At 33.6% G+C, this 17,282-nt stretch overlaps 1 long non-coding RNA gene across 1 annotated transcript; it reads left to right on the top strand.

Annotated features, from left to right (window-relative positions):
• Nucleotides 1-54: 54 nt before the first annotated feature.
• LOC127505052 (uncharacterized) lies at nt 55-5,452 on the top strand. The gene is made up of 3 exons (XR_007927544.1): nt 55-227; nt 751-846; nt 4,755-5,452. It is a non-coding gene; the product is annotated as an uncharacterized LOC127505052 (long non-coding RNA).
• Nucleotides 5,453-17,282: the final 11,830 nt, after the last annotated feature.

The following is a 17,282-nucleotide window of genomic DNA, read 5'->3' as shown; positions in this document are numbered from 1 at the left end:
ATCACTGAAAAGTGAACTGCGCGAAGCAGCGCCCTCACCAGTCAGAAGCGAAGCATTGCGTCAGGAAGATTTACCACAATACAGTTTCAGACAGAAAACTGCTCAGCTTTTCTCCCATTTTTAATCACCTTATGTCTTTTATAGCTACAAATGATCATGTAGCGTCAGGATATTTTGATAGTGTTAGCAAATAAGCACTGCTAGTCTGCTACCACAAACAGGTTAAGGTAGGTGTACATGTTCAATTAAAATAGTTTTTTTTTTTTAAAATAAACCTTTTCTCATAAGGATTTTTGTAGCCCTTAAATAATGATTACAAGGTGGTAAATGATATTTACTTGGCACTCCGTGTGTATTTTCCGTCACATGTCTTCCTTCACTTTTTAAACGTGTGTTATTATTAAAGAGCTACAGGTAATCTCTCTGTGCTCCATGTAAAATATCTTAGTTTTTAGGGGGCTTGAGGGTTATGTTTCAAACTATGTGTCTTGTTCAAAAGGCACAGTATAGTAGTAAACTTGCTGTTATAGTTATATATCAAGAAATGTTATTTTTGTGCAACGTAGTTCTAAACTCATGCATTAATATGCGTGTGTGTCTCGATTCCCCATGAGGAACTATGGAGATGAGTGGCCCTGTCACTTCATTTTAACCCAGCTGAGCTCGACAGCTGCACACAGCTGCTTAATGGCTGCGGGCTGTCAGAAGACATCTTAGCGCTCAGAGTTTTAATTGTTGACTGTCTGGCAGGATTTTGACTGCAGTTACACTAGATGAACACACGGGGGAGTCCGCGCTCCATTCTTCGCCTGGAATGCTGATGCAGCGTGACTACACTCACTACAGGTACATTTGAGCAGCCTTTTGATATTGAATAATATATCTACATATATATTATTGTTATTATATTTTATTTGTTGTAATTATTTTATAATATTATATATAATATTATTATATAATATTATAATAATAAAGCATTATAGTAATTTTTTATTTTATTTGTTGTTTTAAAGTAATGTTAAATAATTATTAATATATACATGTATTATTATTATTTCAATAAAACAATATATATGATACATTATTATAATATATAAAATACGTTTTTTTTTTTTTAAATATAATTTTGTGACATTTTTACCTATACAATTTATATATATAAAAAATATTTTATACTATTATTTGTAATATTATAATAGTGGTTGTATATCAAACATATTACAATTTAAAAAAATTAAATAAGCAGTATATAATTTTTTAGCATTATAATTGTTGTTTTTAAATAATTGTAACATTATTTACTCAAACTATTAATAACATTTTATTAATAATATTTTGATTAACATAATATATAATATATAAAACAGATATTTTTGATGTCCTAATCTATCTATCCATCTATCTATCTATCTATCTATCTATCTATCTATCTATCTATCTATCTATCTATCTATCTATCTATCTATATGTCTAAAGTATGTATTATATTATATTATTTGTGATGTTAAATTAGTTTGTACATACCAAACATATTGCAATTTTGAATTATTATTATTATCATCATCATCATAAATCCATACTATTTCAGTACTACGCCAGATATGATCATATTTTGCACATTCCCAAACATTTTATATATCAGAAAAGTCCAGGATGTCTACAAGTTTCTTAACAAAAAAACATGTTCACTGCAGTGGACAAAGATGAATATATTATTCATCATTATTAGGGTGATCTGAATCTCACAAAACAAAATCATTCAGATAGTATATGTGTATCCATCCCCGTTAGCAGAGGACATACTGACTAGCACATTTATTTCTCTGAGTTATATTCAATAAAATATTTACATATAATTCTTAGTCACCTCAGGCCATTCTGCTCAGGTTGTGGTGTGAAGGGTGTGAGTAATCCCACTCATCATTAATTTACGTGCCATTTTTATTCCCTTATGCTGTGATTCAAAGGCAGATCAGATCTGGATTTCCACATATTGTGAAACAGATGAAATGAAAGGCACCATCTTGAATGTACTGACACTATTAGTTGTGATATGTAAATAAAAAATGCTTGACATATATATGAGATTATTGCTTTTAATAAACTGGTGATGACTGTGCTGTCAGGTATTCAGACTCCAACAAGTGAGTTTAGGCGGATCTCAAATCTTGAAGATATCTGTTTTTATATATTATAATAATATTTTTTTTTCAAAATAATATTAATAAATGTATATGAATAATTATATTATGTTAACATTATTTAAAACACAACAACAATAATAATTAATGAAAAACAAATTATAATTATTAAAATTATATATTTTAAAAACTGAAAATGTTTATACATTATAATACAGATGTATATAGTGTTGGGGACAACGCATTACAAGCAAGTAATCAGATTACTTTTTTCAAGTAACTAGTAAAGTAACACATTACTTTTAAATTTACATCAAATTATCTGAGTTTCTTTTTCAAATAAGCACCGCAAGTTACTTTTATTGACTGACAGCTCTCCTGTCCCCATGTTGAGAGAAATAAAGTGCAGAGGTGTTGTGTGCGCTGTGTGAACATGATGGTTATTGTAGTTCTAGACTAAATGTGAACATGCATTTACTCATCTCACTTACACAAAACCAGATTCAGTATTCCTCAAAATGAATATAAACAGTGAAATGCAATCTCAATATTACACAAGCCTGCAATAATTAAAGCTGCAGTCTGTAGGTTTTTGCCTCTTTGTCGCCATCTCTGTTTGAAACCTGCAATTACAGTTATTTGCGGAATTATTATCTTAACGTGCGTTGTGAATCAGCACGCGGATGAATCTAATGTTTGGTGTCAGGCACCGCACCGATGTTAATACTGTGCTTCGGAATCACAGATCGTAGTCTTGAAGTATGACCAAAATAAGAATTTTCACTGGAAAATGTCATCTGAACAAGTAAGTAACATGTCTGCCGCTTTTGTTCTGACCAACTGTGGAAAAAAAGCATTACAATAAATTGCGCCGCCAATGGTGATTAAATCTAATGATCGCTTAGCTCATATCGCATCAAACCGTGCAAATTATTATTGTTGTTATACTTTGTTTTCAAATTAATGTTAACAACATAAGCAATGCGTGACTGTGTATTTAGTGTGTATTAGCGTTACCTGTAGATTTCAATTTCTGTAGCCACTCCGCAGTCCGAAGTCTTTTGCTTTTGACTATGGGTGAATCTCCAGTTGTCACTGATGATTGTCATTTGGACCTTTCTGGATTACAATCCGCCATAAAAAAAAAGTTAAATTATTGCAGCTGCTGTGAGAAAAGGCTATAAATGATCCGTCACATGATAGCTGAGACTCCTTCTTTATGTAAACAGACGTGACGTAATGACGCAAAGACGAACGGCTGCATGCTCGAATTTTCCGCAGAAACCCACCAGTACCGATTTTATTATAAAACATTATTACAAGCTTACCGTTGTAAATCGGGCTAAGGTAAGGAGATAGTTTTGAACACAATTCTATAGCGGTGAATGAGAGAATACATTAAATATATTTTTTGTGTTTCCATTTGCTCAAATAGCAAAAGAAAAACTCCACAATAGTGTTTTCACAACTTTCAATAAGAGGAAAAAAATAAAGAGCGATTGAAAAACGGCAGTCAGAAGAGAGAAAGATGTCATTTTTACTGTCACTCCCATAGCCGCTGTATTAGAAACACCCTCACAGCAGTGTTAACTAGTTTTTTTTTTTTATTTGATGCAAAGGTAATATAATACTAAGTATAGTGTAATAAATTTACATACATTTAAAAAAAAATCAAAATATAAAAAAATTTGCAGGATTTACGATATTGATGACCATTAAAACGAGTCATCACAGTCCGTGAAAAGGTTCTATAGTGTCCTGCACCCACTAGTAAAAATATATCAAAAATATCAAAAATGTCTAAATAATTTTTGGTTTGACTGTGTATATATATATATATATATATAGTTTTTGATCAAAATAAAATTAATAAATGTATAAATAATTATGTTTTTAATTTATTAATTTTATTTTGATCAAAAACTATATATATAGTTTTTGATCAAAATAAAATTAATAAATGTATAAATAATTATGTTTTAAAATCAATTAAAAACAATAATAATTTAAAACATAAGTAAAAAAGCAAATCATTAAAATAAAAAAAATTAAAACAGGAAATAAATTATCATAAATAATTTTCTATAAAATAATAATAATAATGCTACACGTTTCCATTAAACAAAAGCATAGTGACTAAAGGCTCTCAATGTGCAAAAAGGACCGTAAATGTAGAGCAATAAGACATGTGAATAAAGTGCACAAGTTGTAAGTTAGCTTTAGGACGACATGATGACAGACGTATCATTTTTGGGTGAAGAATGGTGATGAACTTGTTTAATCAGTTGCCTTTTTTTTCTTGTGAAGTTTTTGAGTTTGTCACAAGTTACTTAAGGAAATTCAACAAGACATTTCGAAAACCGAAAAGTGCGTATTTATTGCAAATCATTCTTGAGCAATGTCAGACCACTTCTATTGCATGCATTAGCAAAATTACAACAGACGATAATACTGATTTAATCAACGTGCTTTAAATAAATATTTCACAAGAACTGTGGAATTCCCCACAGGACCATTTTTAACAATCTATTAAAGTTCTTGTAATTCTCAGCCTCCATAATTTCTCAACATCCCATAAACATGATGTTATGCCATGTTTACATTATTTGTCAGATGGCCGTTTCCTGGTTGTTTATGGAACATGGGGGCAGGGATGGAGCATGTTTCAACATCTCCTCGAATGCCACGACAACAGATAAAAGAGGACCAGGATGAAGACATTGAATGAAAACGTGAGTCAGCACAACACTGGAAGATGAAAGGAAAGATGAACACGGAGACACCTGTAAACTAAACGTTTCTGTCTGCGAATTAATAATTCGAAGAGCCACGCCAGGTTTCACTCAGCCTAAGGTTAGATCAACAGTGTCTTGCAAAATAATATCAGCAAAACTGGGACGAACGGAAAGAGAAGGAGAAAAATGAAATGTGTACGGCAGGGTGATATGTTTATGACGTGAGGAGGAACAGGAAAAGACGTTCTGAAGGTCCATGTTTGGTTTGAGCAGCATGATAAATTATACACACATGTAGAGTATGAACCGTGTTCAACAGCTGTTATCATTACATCAGATAAAACGGAGGCAGTGTCTGGAAAACATCACATCTCTGTGTACTTGATGGCACAAACACACTTACTTAAATGCAGATTGAACATATGCTTCTATTTTTTTTATACAAAGCAAATGATCATTTCTTCAGACTTTTTGCACTTTTAGAATAAAAATAAAAATTGATTTATGAATCAGACACCTCTGATTGTCACCAAAGAAAACTTTTGTCCCCAAACTATAGCTAAGCAAACCGACTACACACACTTTCAAACAGAGGTTTTGTTTGGCTATTGAAGGTTTTAAATAATAATAATAATAATAAATGAATATTACTGTATACTATTATACATCATTTGTATAAATATTTATAATGCTTTATTATTTTATATTACAGTATATTATACATAATTTGCAATAATAATAATAATGATAATAATAAATAATTATTTATAATGCTTTATTATAATAATATTTTATATTACAGTATATTATGATACATAATTTGGAAAAATTATAATAATAATAAAATAAATAATTATAATACTTTATTATTATTATTGTATTATTTTATAATCCTGTATATTACATAATTTGCAATAATAATATTAAATTAACTATTATAATGCTTTATTATATTATTTTATAGCACAGTATATTATTTTACATAATTTGCAATAATAATGATAATAAATAAATGTAATGCTTTATTATTATATTACAGTATAATACATAATTTGAAAAACATTATAATAGTAAAATAAATAATTATGCTTTATTATTATTATTATATTATTTTATAATACAGTATATTATGATACACAATTTGCAATAATATTAATAAATAATAAATTAATTACTATAATGCTTTATTATTATATCATGTTATAGCACAGTATATTTTTATACAAAATTTGCAATAATAATAATGGTTATTTTTATAATTATATTATGTTATATTATGATACATAATTTGGAAAAATTATTATAATAATAATAAAATAAATAATTATAATACTTTAATATTATTGTATTATTTTATAATACTGTATATTATGATACATAATTTGCAATAATAATAATAAATGAACTATTATAATGCTTTATTATTATTATATTATTTTATAGAACAGTATATTATACAAAAATTGCAATAATAATAACAAATTATCATAATGCTTTATTATATTATTATTTTATATTATAGTATGTTATTATACATAATTTGCAATAATAATAACAATAATAATTAAAATATATAATAAAATATTATTTGTTTCTAATATATTTCTACTTTTTTAAAATAATAATTTTTATATTATTGAAACACATTCCCCTCCTGTAGCTCAAACAGTAGAGCGCTGTGCTTGCAACGCCAAGGTCATGGGTTCGATTCCCAGGGAATGAATAAACTGAAAAAATGTATAGCTTTAATTCAAGTCACTTTGGATAAAAGTATCTGCCATGTGCATAAATATCAATGCATAAATGTAAATTATCAACAAAAAATTGAAACACATACTATATCCGTACCATACATTAATGTGATTATATTGACCACACACTCAAAAATCTACTAGCACAGGAAGATCCAGTTTATAATGCGGATTATCTGGATCAAATGATGCACGTGATAACTGAAGAATGGAGAACCAGATAGCAAAAAATGAAACACAAATACATCACTTCAGGCCAAATCAGGCCTTTAAAACCACACTAATAAACAATAACCGACACAGAATCTACTGCTGCATCACAGGCTACAGGGCAAATACTCTCCACAGATTCCAGCAAGACCCTGCGGATCTGTCGTCTTTTTAATCATGTTCTGAGGATCTATGGCCTCTTCACATCTAATAAGCTGTTTGAAAACATTTCTTTCATTTCCAGCCCTTTGAATTTAACTCAATGCTGATGTGTACTTTACTGTGTTTTGGCTATAATAGATTCAGGTCATTGCAAAAAAATGTAGACTATCAAAACCACATCTAGAAAATCATCTTTTAGTTCCATTACTTTTCAACATGATTGGATGATTTTTGCCTGCTGGACGATAAAGCAGAAGAAAAAATCCCATAGATTTACATTGAAAAGGGGACCTACATGGACAATCATCTGTTTTTTTTTTATCTTTTTATTCACTTGAATAAAACCAGATCATTCATTTAGTTATAAAACACCCATTTAAATGTTATTTAGTTTACCTTGCATGCTAACAGAAATGATGTGCATTGATTTAATGGAAGTTTGCAGTTCAAATGCGTAAACACAAATGTGCCTTGCTTGTTTGGATTCCATTTTGTATTATGAGACCGTGATAATGAACAAAAAGGATCATCTCTGTCTGACTGCTTGCAGAGAAACAGTATTTGTATGCAACATAGTGCACACACCACAAAAACTTGCTGACACAGTGATAGCCCGTATTAGCATTATAATGTTTATTATTATTATATAATCATGTTGGTGGAGGATCTAATGAAGGTCGATTAGCAGGATGTATCAAAGCTGCTTGTTTTGTACGCTGATGGTCACATACTGATCAGCTGATGACTCGTGACAGGAAGTTCTGTTCTAATATTAGGATTAATAGTTTGGAAAGTGACATCTGTTTACACTCTATAAAAGTGAACGAGCAGCTGAACTGACTCTTAAAAAGTACACAAGGCAGTCCGAAAAATGAATCTTTTTAAAATCTAGAAATGCAAGCTTTATGTTAATGATTGTTCCTTTGTTAAAAAAGGAACTCACTGAAATGATTTCAAGTGGTGTCACAAAAAAGTAAAAGCATATATATATATATATATATATATATATATATATATATATATATATATTGATCACGATATATATATATAGTCTATCGGTTTGTTTGTCTGCCGTTCTATCTGTCTGTCTGTCTGTCTATCTATCTATCTATCTATCTGTCTATCTGTCTGTCTGTCTATCTATCTATCTATCGGTCTGTCTATCTATCTATCTATCTATCTATCTATCTATCTGTCTGTGTCTGTTTATCTGTCTGTATATCTATCTATCTATCTGTTTGTCTGTTTATCTATCTATCTATCTATCTATCTATCTATCTATCTATCTATCAGTCAGTCTGTCTGTCTGTCTATCTATCGGTCTGTCTATCTATCTATCGGTCTATCTATCTGTCTATCTGTCGGTCTGTCTATCCCGATTATACAACAATTTTATGAGGTGGCATTTTTGTATGAATTTGTATTATGTGACACGATTTTTAGAAAAAAGTAAGCATGAAGGTCCATGCCTAAACAAGCAGATCATACCAAAATATACGAATGAGTTTGTATCAATTCATGCAAATTAGCCACCAATTCTCTAAAATTTAAAATAGTTACAAATTGTCATGAGATATCTATTATTTAATATATTTTATTAGAATTAATATTTTTTTTTAAATATATTAAATTTGATGTTTGATTTAAGTCATTAAAAAGCTGAATTCCTTGAAAAAAGCTAAGTATATGTGTATTTTTATTTATATTATTATGATTATTTTATTAACTTTACAATAAGCAGGAAAGCATTTTGATATATATTATCAAGATCTATTTATCTGTCTGACTAACTTAAATATCAATTTTTTGTCTTGTTTTCCTTATAAATAATTGCACTAAATTGATATGATTAATTGCACTAGGATGTTAAATTGAGAGTTAATAACTGACACCAGTGAATGTTGCTGAATGCACTTCTGATTGTTCCTCTCTGGGAAGTGCATCCAGGTAGTCAGCTAAAACTCCTTCCCTGCACTGCGTTCGTCTCAAGCGTGCTCATGTCACCAAAGACAGCCCATCTCACACTGCAACTCACCAGCGTTTGAAACTAAATTCGCTTGCGCAGCACTTTAACGTTTCTGTCTGAAATATTTGACACCAGACGGTTTCCCGGGACTGCTGAGGATTCTGGGAGGGGGTTTAGCAATCTTGACAGGGAACCTCCCCTGTAGCTCCTTGTTTTTTTCCCATTAGTTTGGTGCTGAGACTCTTGCCCTTAAGACCCAGGGACCGCCGAAGATTTAAGTGGGCAGTCAGGAGAATCCCGGCGGTGTGGCAGGTGCGAGATCTGGCTTCATTAGCTCCCAACACCTCTGTCCAATTACAAGACTCGCACCAGCGGTGACAACCGTGAGCGTGTGTGTGTGTGAGGGTGTGTCTGTCCTATCAGTCACTGACTCTGTGGTCTTATCATAGTTTTTTCATGTTTTGCCACAAGAACAAATCATTCATTTTAATTTAGTCTTCATGCAGTCTGTCAAATATCTAACATTCTTGCAGAAGCATGCTGGTGCTTTATTAGAGTGTGTTTACAGTACAGTATAATGTTAAGCATATATCTAAACAATTTTGCAGATGGCTAAGGACAAAGACAGATACACTTTAAACATTGTGAAGTGAACTTTAAGACAAAGAATGTTTTTATAGATCAAGGATGGTTTTTGTTTGGATTAATTAATAGATTCAAAAATCCATTTAAAATGCAGTTCATACAGACCATGATTTGATTCCACATTTTCTATGAAAAACACGTTTTCAGTTTTTGATTTTAAATTCACTTTTTGTCAGGCTTAAAGTAAAAAAAAAAATGTCTAGGTCATTTAATGTTTAACGTTGAAGAAGAAGTCTTTAAAAAAGCTGAAAAAACTTGAAGTAGTATAGTATACACTGTATATACAGTATGAATGTATGTATATGTGTGTGTGTGTGTGTGTGTGTGTGTACTGTATATAACAACAGACAGACAGATAGATAGATATAGACAGACAGATAGATACAGACAGATAGACAGACATAGACAGACGGATGATAGACAGACAGATAGATACAGACAGAGACAGACAGATAGATATAGACAGGCAGATTGATAGACAGATAGACAGACAGACAGACAGACAGACAGATAGATATTGACAGATAGACAGACATAGACAGACAGACAGATATAGACACAAAGACAGAGAAAGACAGACAGATATAGACACAAAGACAGAGAAAGACAGACAGACAGGCAGATTGATAGACAGACATACAGACAGACAGACAGATATAGATAGACAGATATAGACAGACAGACAGATATAGACACAGATACAGACAGACAGACAGACAGATAGATAGATACAGAGACAGACAGATAGATATAGACAGACAGACAAATATATAGACAGACAGATATAGACAGATATACAGACAGACAGACAGATATACAGACAGACAGACAGATATATACAGACAGACAGACAGACAGATATACAGACAGACAGACAGACAGATATATACAGACAGACAGATATACAGACAGACAGACAGACAGACAGATATATACAGACAGACAGACAGACAGATATATACAGACAGACAGACAGACAGATATATACAGACAGACAGACAGACAGACAGATAGATAGATAGATAGATATACAGACAGACAGTTTTGATTATCATGACCAACAGATTAATATTTTGCCTTTGATCTACAAGCTTCAGTCAGCAGCTCAGGGGCCTGAAGATCAAGTTTCAGCAAACTTTCCTGTGCTGTCTTCACTAAGAGGGGACAGCAGATGTGGACAGCCACTTTGATGTTTGGTCTTGTTTAGTAGCAGCTGTGTGGCTAATGTGTCAAGCAGCAAAACAAGCTAAAAGGTGCTAGAAACAGGTCATAGACACAACCATATCTGATTGACACGGTGCAGATCGCAAAGAGATGCACAATATGTCCCAAATCATTCAGAGTTTGTAAAACTCACAGTCTTGGAGTTGCTCAGTAATTTTATGAAAGATTTTGCTCTTAATGAATTAAACAACACTGTTCGGGGAGCTGAACACTTTGAAACAAAGCTTTTAGCTTTAGAAAAGAAAACAAAAGGGTGAAACATTTGAAGTTGCATTAATAGTCTGATGGTACAACAAAAACAGATTGTGTTTTCAAATATCTTGTTGTTAAAACAAACACTATTAAAATGTTTTTACTAATTGAAAATATAAGAATAAAAGCTAATTAATAAATACTATCTAACAGTATATAAATAATACCAAAACAATATATTTAATCTGTCATCATTTATTCACTCAAACCCATACGATTTTTGTTCTTTCAAGGATATCTGAAGACTTTTCTCTTCTACAACCTTTTTCATTCTTGTGACAAAAATACTAATATCATTATTCACTGAACATTCTGAAGAAAAGAAAAAGTCATACAGGTTTGGTGAGAAAATTATGAAGTAGATATTTTATTTAAATATCTGATATTTATAAACTCCTAGAGACTAGTTGTAGTCATTGTTTGTATTTTGTGTATATGTGCTTCTTATAATTGTTCTTTGTTCATACTTGAGTTCTAGTTTAACAACACTAATACTCTGGGAATTCATGGATGGCTAATATTTCAACATGCTGTCACAATAAGGCTTAATTGTGTATCTTTATTTGATCCTTAAAGTGGACATTTTTGCCTTTAAGGCTTATCAAATATCTTACGGATAGTATATCATTATAATGAGCTCAAATAATGAAAATACAGAGCTCACAAATTACAGAAGATCACAATGGCAGATTTTTTTTTTGGTAGATACGAGGTGATTTATGGCATGAAATGAATTACATTTGGCAGTTATCACTGTTTCAGAGTACTTAAAAGTTGTACTGAATTTTTTCCATGCCTTACTGATTTTAGTTCTCTGCGTCTTACAAATAACTTTTTTCCTTTAAAGGGGTGGTTGATTATGATTTCACTTTTTTAACTTCTTTTTAACACTTTTTTGACCTTCTTCCCAGGTTGGTGACATCACTAACCCTAAAATTTACATAAACCCCGCCCCCGAGAACACGCAACAAAGGGGGCGAGGCCATGTTGGGCTGCTTTAGAGAAGAGGAAGAGTTGTTGTAATAGAGTGTTGTTACCATGCCGTCATTTTACACCAGACTGCTTCACAAACGAGGGGCAATTCAACGCTGGATTTGCACAAAAGATTGACGGCACATGCTAGTTGATGAGTTGAATCAACTCCACAGCAACTACATAAATTTATCCACTAACCATTCAGAAACGTCCAGTTTCATTCTAAAAGTTGTAACTTCTTCCTGAGTCTCTCCATCAGTGTCGACTCCGGTTTGAACAATGTAAGGCTGAACACCGTTACTGACAATCCTCATTTTGGCTGCGTGAGATTCTCCAGCTTTGTTGTTGTTGAGCAACCGAAGTGCGAGCTGTTAAAGCTCCGCCTTCTTCTGGAAAGTGGACCGGGAGCAGCAGTTCATTAGCATTTAAAGGGACACACACACAAAAACGGCATGTTTTTGCTCACACCCAAATAGGGGCAAATTTGACAAGCTATAATAAATGATCTGTGGGGTATTTTGAGCTGAAACTTCACAGACACATTCTGGGGACACCAGAGACTTATATTACATCTTGTGAAAGGGGCATAATAGGTCCCCTTTAAGGTTTTTCAGATCACCTGGAAATAAAAAGCACCAAAATAATGAAAATGGAAAGTTTTTCCCCAGATATGTGATGTTTTGTGTCACTAAAGGCAATCATCACTGTTGTGCTGTTTCAGAGTTGGTTTTCTTCTTAAAGTCGCAGTGCTAAAAGCTGACCATGCACTCATAGCAAGTTAAGTTAGTTTTCGTGTGCTTTATCAAATTTTCCTCCACAAATATTAGAAACTCTACCAGCCCTGTAATCATATCTTCTCTTCTTCAGTCTGTCCCCTCCAGTAATAAAACACTTTTTACACTATGTTCCATTTGCTAATGTGTATCTGATGTCTTCTAATCGCAACGATAAGCGGGTTGCAATGCATCCGGAAATAAAAGACACCCAAAAGCGGTGTCTTATCAAGATGAAGCTGCGCGCTATTACGACCCGGAGTTATCCATCACCATCCGTCACAGATCAGACTGCAGGAAACAGATTACACACTCCTGAATCTTCATGGAGATATTATATTGCTTTCATCTGCATTTTTTATAGAGTCTGATCTGAACCGTGCATTCTGTGTCAGGAACGTAAGCACGGCCCTCTGGCTCCCACTTTCCAAGTACGTTTTCAAACGGACTATTGCATATGAATCCACTGAGAGGAGCGATCACATTTCCTTTGAAACGAGAGGGAATCAGGGACCCCTGTTCTTTTTTAATACAATTTGCTCATGGTCCGCAGACCAAAGAAGAGCCGTCAATCGGGTCGGAGTTGCTAATGAGTTGGCTGGTAAAATCGAGAGTGGTGGGCCCAGCTGTCATCCATTAGGTGATGGTTTTAAGACTAGCAGTGATACTTCATTAATTAACCTTCACATTCTATGTAGATCCACTCATCAAGATGCAGTTAATTAAAGAAAGGTCACTCCAAGGGCTGTTACGAGCTGCATCATTACAATAGAGAGATGGCGCTGCTCGAAGAGAGATAAGTAAGAAGAGAAAGTACTGGGTAAAAGCTTTTCCACGGATTATCATTCTGCATTTCCGTCAAAGAAAACGAGGTTTTGGGATGTAAAAACATGGCTAGTTTTAAGGCAGGAACTAGTAATGTAAAGACTGGGAGGCAGGATAATGTTACAAGGTTTTCAGAACAACGACAACAACTCAAGCACATACTGTAACTAGATCATTCTCAGAGAAAAAAGGGGATCATTGGGGTTCTGTAGAACTCTAGGGTTCTTGACTCACTTTTAAAGAACCGTTTATGCCAAAAAAGTTCTATATAAGGAGAAACAATCAGATAGAACTTTCATCTTTTTTTCTAGTTATAAACAGGGCTTGACATTAACTTTTTTGCTCACCAGCCACTGTGGCTAGTGGTTTTCCAAAGTTACTCGCATTTTCACTGGCCACAATTTTTTAAGATCGATACAATGGGGAAAAACGGCCATATAGATATTTTTAAAGGGGACCTACAACGCCCCTTTTCACAAGATGTAATACAAGTCTCTGGTGTCCCCAGAATGTGTCTGTGAAGTTTCAGCTCAAAATACCCCACAGATCATTTATTATAGCTTGTCAAATTTGTCCCTATTTGGGTGTGAGCAAAAACACGCGTTTTTGTGTGTGTCCCTTTAAATGCAAATGAGCTGCTGCTCCCAGCCTCCTTTCCAGAAGAGGGCGGAGCTTTAACAGCTCGCACTTCGGTTGCTCAACAACAACAAAGCAGGAGAATCTCACGCAGCCAAAATGAGGATTGTCAGTAACGGTGTTCAGCCTTACATTGTTCAAACCGGAGTCGACACTGATGGAGAGGCTCAGGAAGAAGTTACAACTTTTAAAATAAATCTGGACATTTCTGAATGGTGAGTGGATAGATTTATGTAGTTGCTGTGGAGTTGATTTAACTCATCGACTAGCATGTGCCGTCATGTTAATCTTTTGTGCAAATCCAGCGTTAAATTGACCCTTGTTTGTGAGTCCGGCGTAAAATGACGGCATGGCAACAACACTCTACTACAACAACTCTTCCTCTTCTCTAAAGCAGCCCAACATGGCCTCACCCCCTTTGTTGCGTGTTCTCCGGGGCAGGGTTTATGTAAAGTTTAGGGTTAGTGATGTCACTAACCCAGGAAGAAGCTCATTGTAGTCCATACAAGCCGTTTGTTGTACTCCTTAAAAAGTGATTTCTGTAAAAGAAAATTTCTCCCTTTGCATTGAACTTTGAGCGTCATAACTTTGCAGATGTTGTTTATGCTCTAACAGCAACATTACACACTAACTAAAGTTAAAAAAGTGAAATCATAATCAACCACCCCTTTAATATTATCTCATAATTTGGCTGCAAGTACAGCATATTAGGCTGCTGTCACTTTAAGACCTGACGCATGGATCCATTATACTGTTACACATGCGTTTTCTTTCTCAACTGTTTACATGAATCTCGCTAAAACCAGCATTTTGACATTATTTTGTGTGTATTTGACTGTTTAAGTGCTATAAGCAGTGAAAAATAACTCAATTTAGTACTGAGGGGCGGCTTTACGTGTACAAAATCTGCGGGAATGAGAAAATTATGTGCAATATGCACGATCCTACACCAAAATTCAAGCCCTGTAACACCAACAATATTCATCCAGAGCAAATGAAACGAGTGAGTGAGGGGAGGCGGGTTTGTGTGTCAACTCACTGTCAGACAGATGAGAGAGTGAGAAAGCGCAGCTGGTATCGTGTATTTTTTCTGCGGAAAATGAGTACACTACATTGCACTTAGGTTATTATTTTAGATGCCTTTTTAAAATACAATTGAAAAAAGTGTATATTATATTCAAAATTCAACTGCTGAAATCCAAATAATGTCAAGCCCTGGTTATAAAGTATATTTACAGGCTATAGGTATCCACAAAATTTTATAAAAAAAAAAGAAAAAGAAAAAAGAATTGAAACTAAATCCATAAAATGATCCCATGATGGGAATCCCTAATAGGTTCTATATATGAAACGCCTGCAGAAAGAACCCTTTAAAGTTCTACATACGTAGAAGAACCTTTTTTTCTAAGTGTGAGATGTGACCAGGGTTAGGTTGAAATGCAATACAAGGTGTTATGTACTCAGAATACCAGAATTAAGTACCTATTCAGCCTTGGTTACACCAAAGACTTTTGATATACAAAGACGGTACACTCATATTACTATCAAAGGGAGAAAGTACAATGCGCAATACAGCAGTATTCCGAGATGCGCACTTATGACTTCACATGTGCATTGTCTGCTCCAGCTTTAAAAATGCAGTATTTTTTGTCATGATTTGTGCGTTTAGAAACAAAATTTAAGAGACATCTGTTGTCAGATATCATTGGTGATTTCAAATATGAAATTTAATCGTAAGCTTGACGAACAGTTTTGGAGAATTTGATGTTTCCCCATTCAAAGAGACAGGAGCTGTGCTTGCATGACTGAAATAGCTGCCTGAGAGGCATTTCAAAGATGGCCGCCGAGTTAAATGACTTTCCCGTTTTCTGGGGACAGTCCCAGTTTTTGGTGTCCTGTTCTGGGCTGGAAATGCCCCCATTTTACAGCATGTTCAAAACACCCCACAAATACACTGCATAAAAGTCCGACCAACATAACCGTGTAGAGATTATTTTCAATGACAGAGAAAGTGGCAAGCTACATGTACATTGATTGCTTGGTCGTGAATGGTAAAAATCCATGCTCACCTGTAACCATATAGTGACGATGACTAAAATACATAAAAAATTAACTCCATAACACTGAAAAGCCCAACAGAGTTTTAAATATTTACCTAAGCGTAATGCGCAACATTTCCGTCCTGCACAGAGCAAAAAACTGACGAGCGCAGCTCCAGGAATTGATTGAATGTTGTGGTTTGCTATTGGTCAATCTCATGTGATTGACAGATTCATCAGAGAAGAGAAGAGATGTCACTGCAAGTGGGAGGGAAAGTTATTTTGATTAAAGATTACGACAGGCACATGAATAAAAAAAAATAAAAAAAAGATTTGTCCATTATGATTTCATGGTAACTTTAAAGGACAAGTGTGTAATTTTGGTACCACTTTATTTTACAGTGCCCTTTTTACATATGTTACATGTACTTACTGTAGTAATAACAGTAAATTATAATTACAACTAACCCTAAACCAAACCTTAACCCTAATTATATAGAAGGTACACGTTGTTAATTAATATTACTTATTTAAATGTATAGTTACACTGTAACAGGGACACCTTAAAATAAAGTGTAACCTAATTTATATCACTAGTAGTGGAACCAGATGTGATTCCAATTGTTTGTTTTTGGACATGTGATGTAGTCCGTTACTTCATCATTTGGCTCTCAACTCAGGGGAAACACAGGCCTGAGAACCGGATCCATCACAAGTACTATCCTGACGGAAACAGGATAGAAGAAGAATATAGTTGAAACTCCTACATTATATGGTCCACCAACCTTGCTCTCACGACAGCATGTGTTGTATAATACTCTTTTTTTCATGAAAAAAGCTCTAATGGATAAAACACAAGTTAAATATTCATCAGCGCCGATTGACAGCATCTATCTTTTAGCTGCATGCTGCTTTCTTTTCTTTGCACTCATGTCCTTCCTGTGATGG

This window comes from Ctenopharyngodon idella, chromosome 22 (assembly GCF_019924925.1).
Source record: "Ctenopharyngodon idella isolate HZGC_01 chromosome 22, HZGC01, whole genome shotgun sequence".
Classification (NCBI taxonomy): Eukaryota; Metazoa; Chordata; class Actinopteri; order Cypriniformes; family Xenocyprididae; genus Ctenopharyngodon; species Ctenopharyngodon idella.
This window is presented reverse-complemented; position numbering and strand designations above follow the sequence as displayed.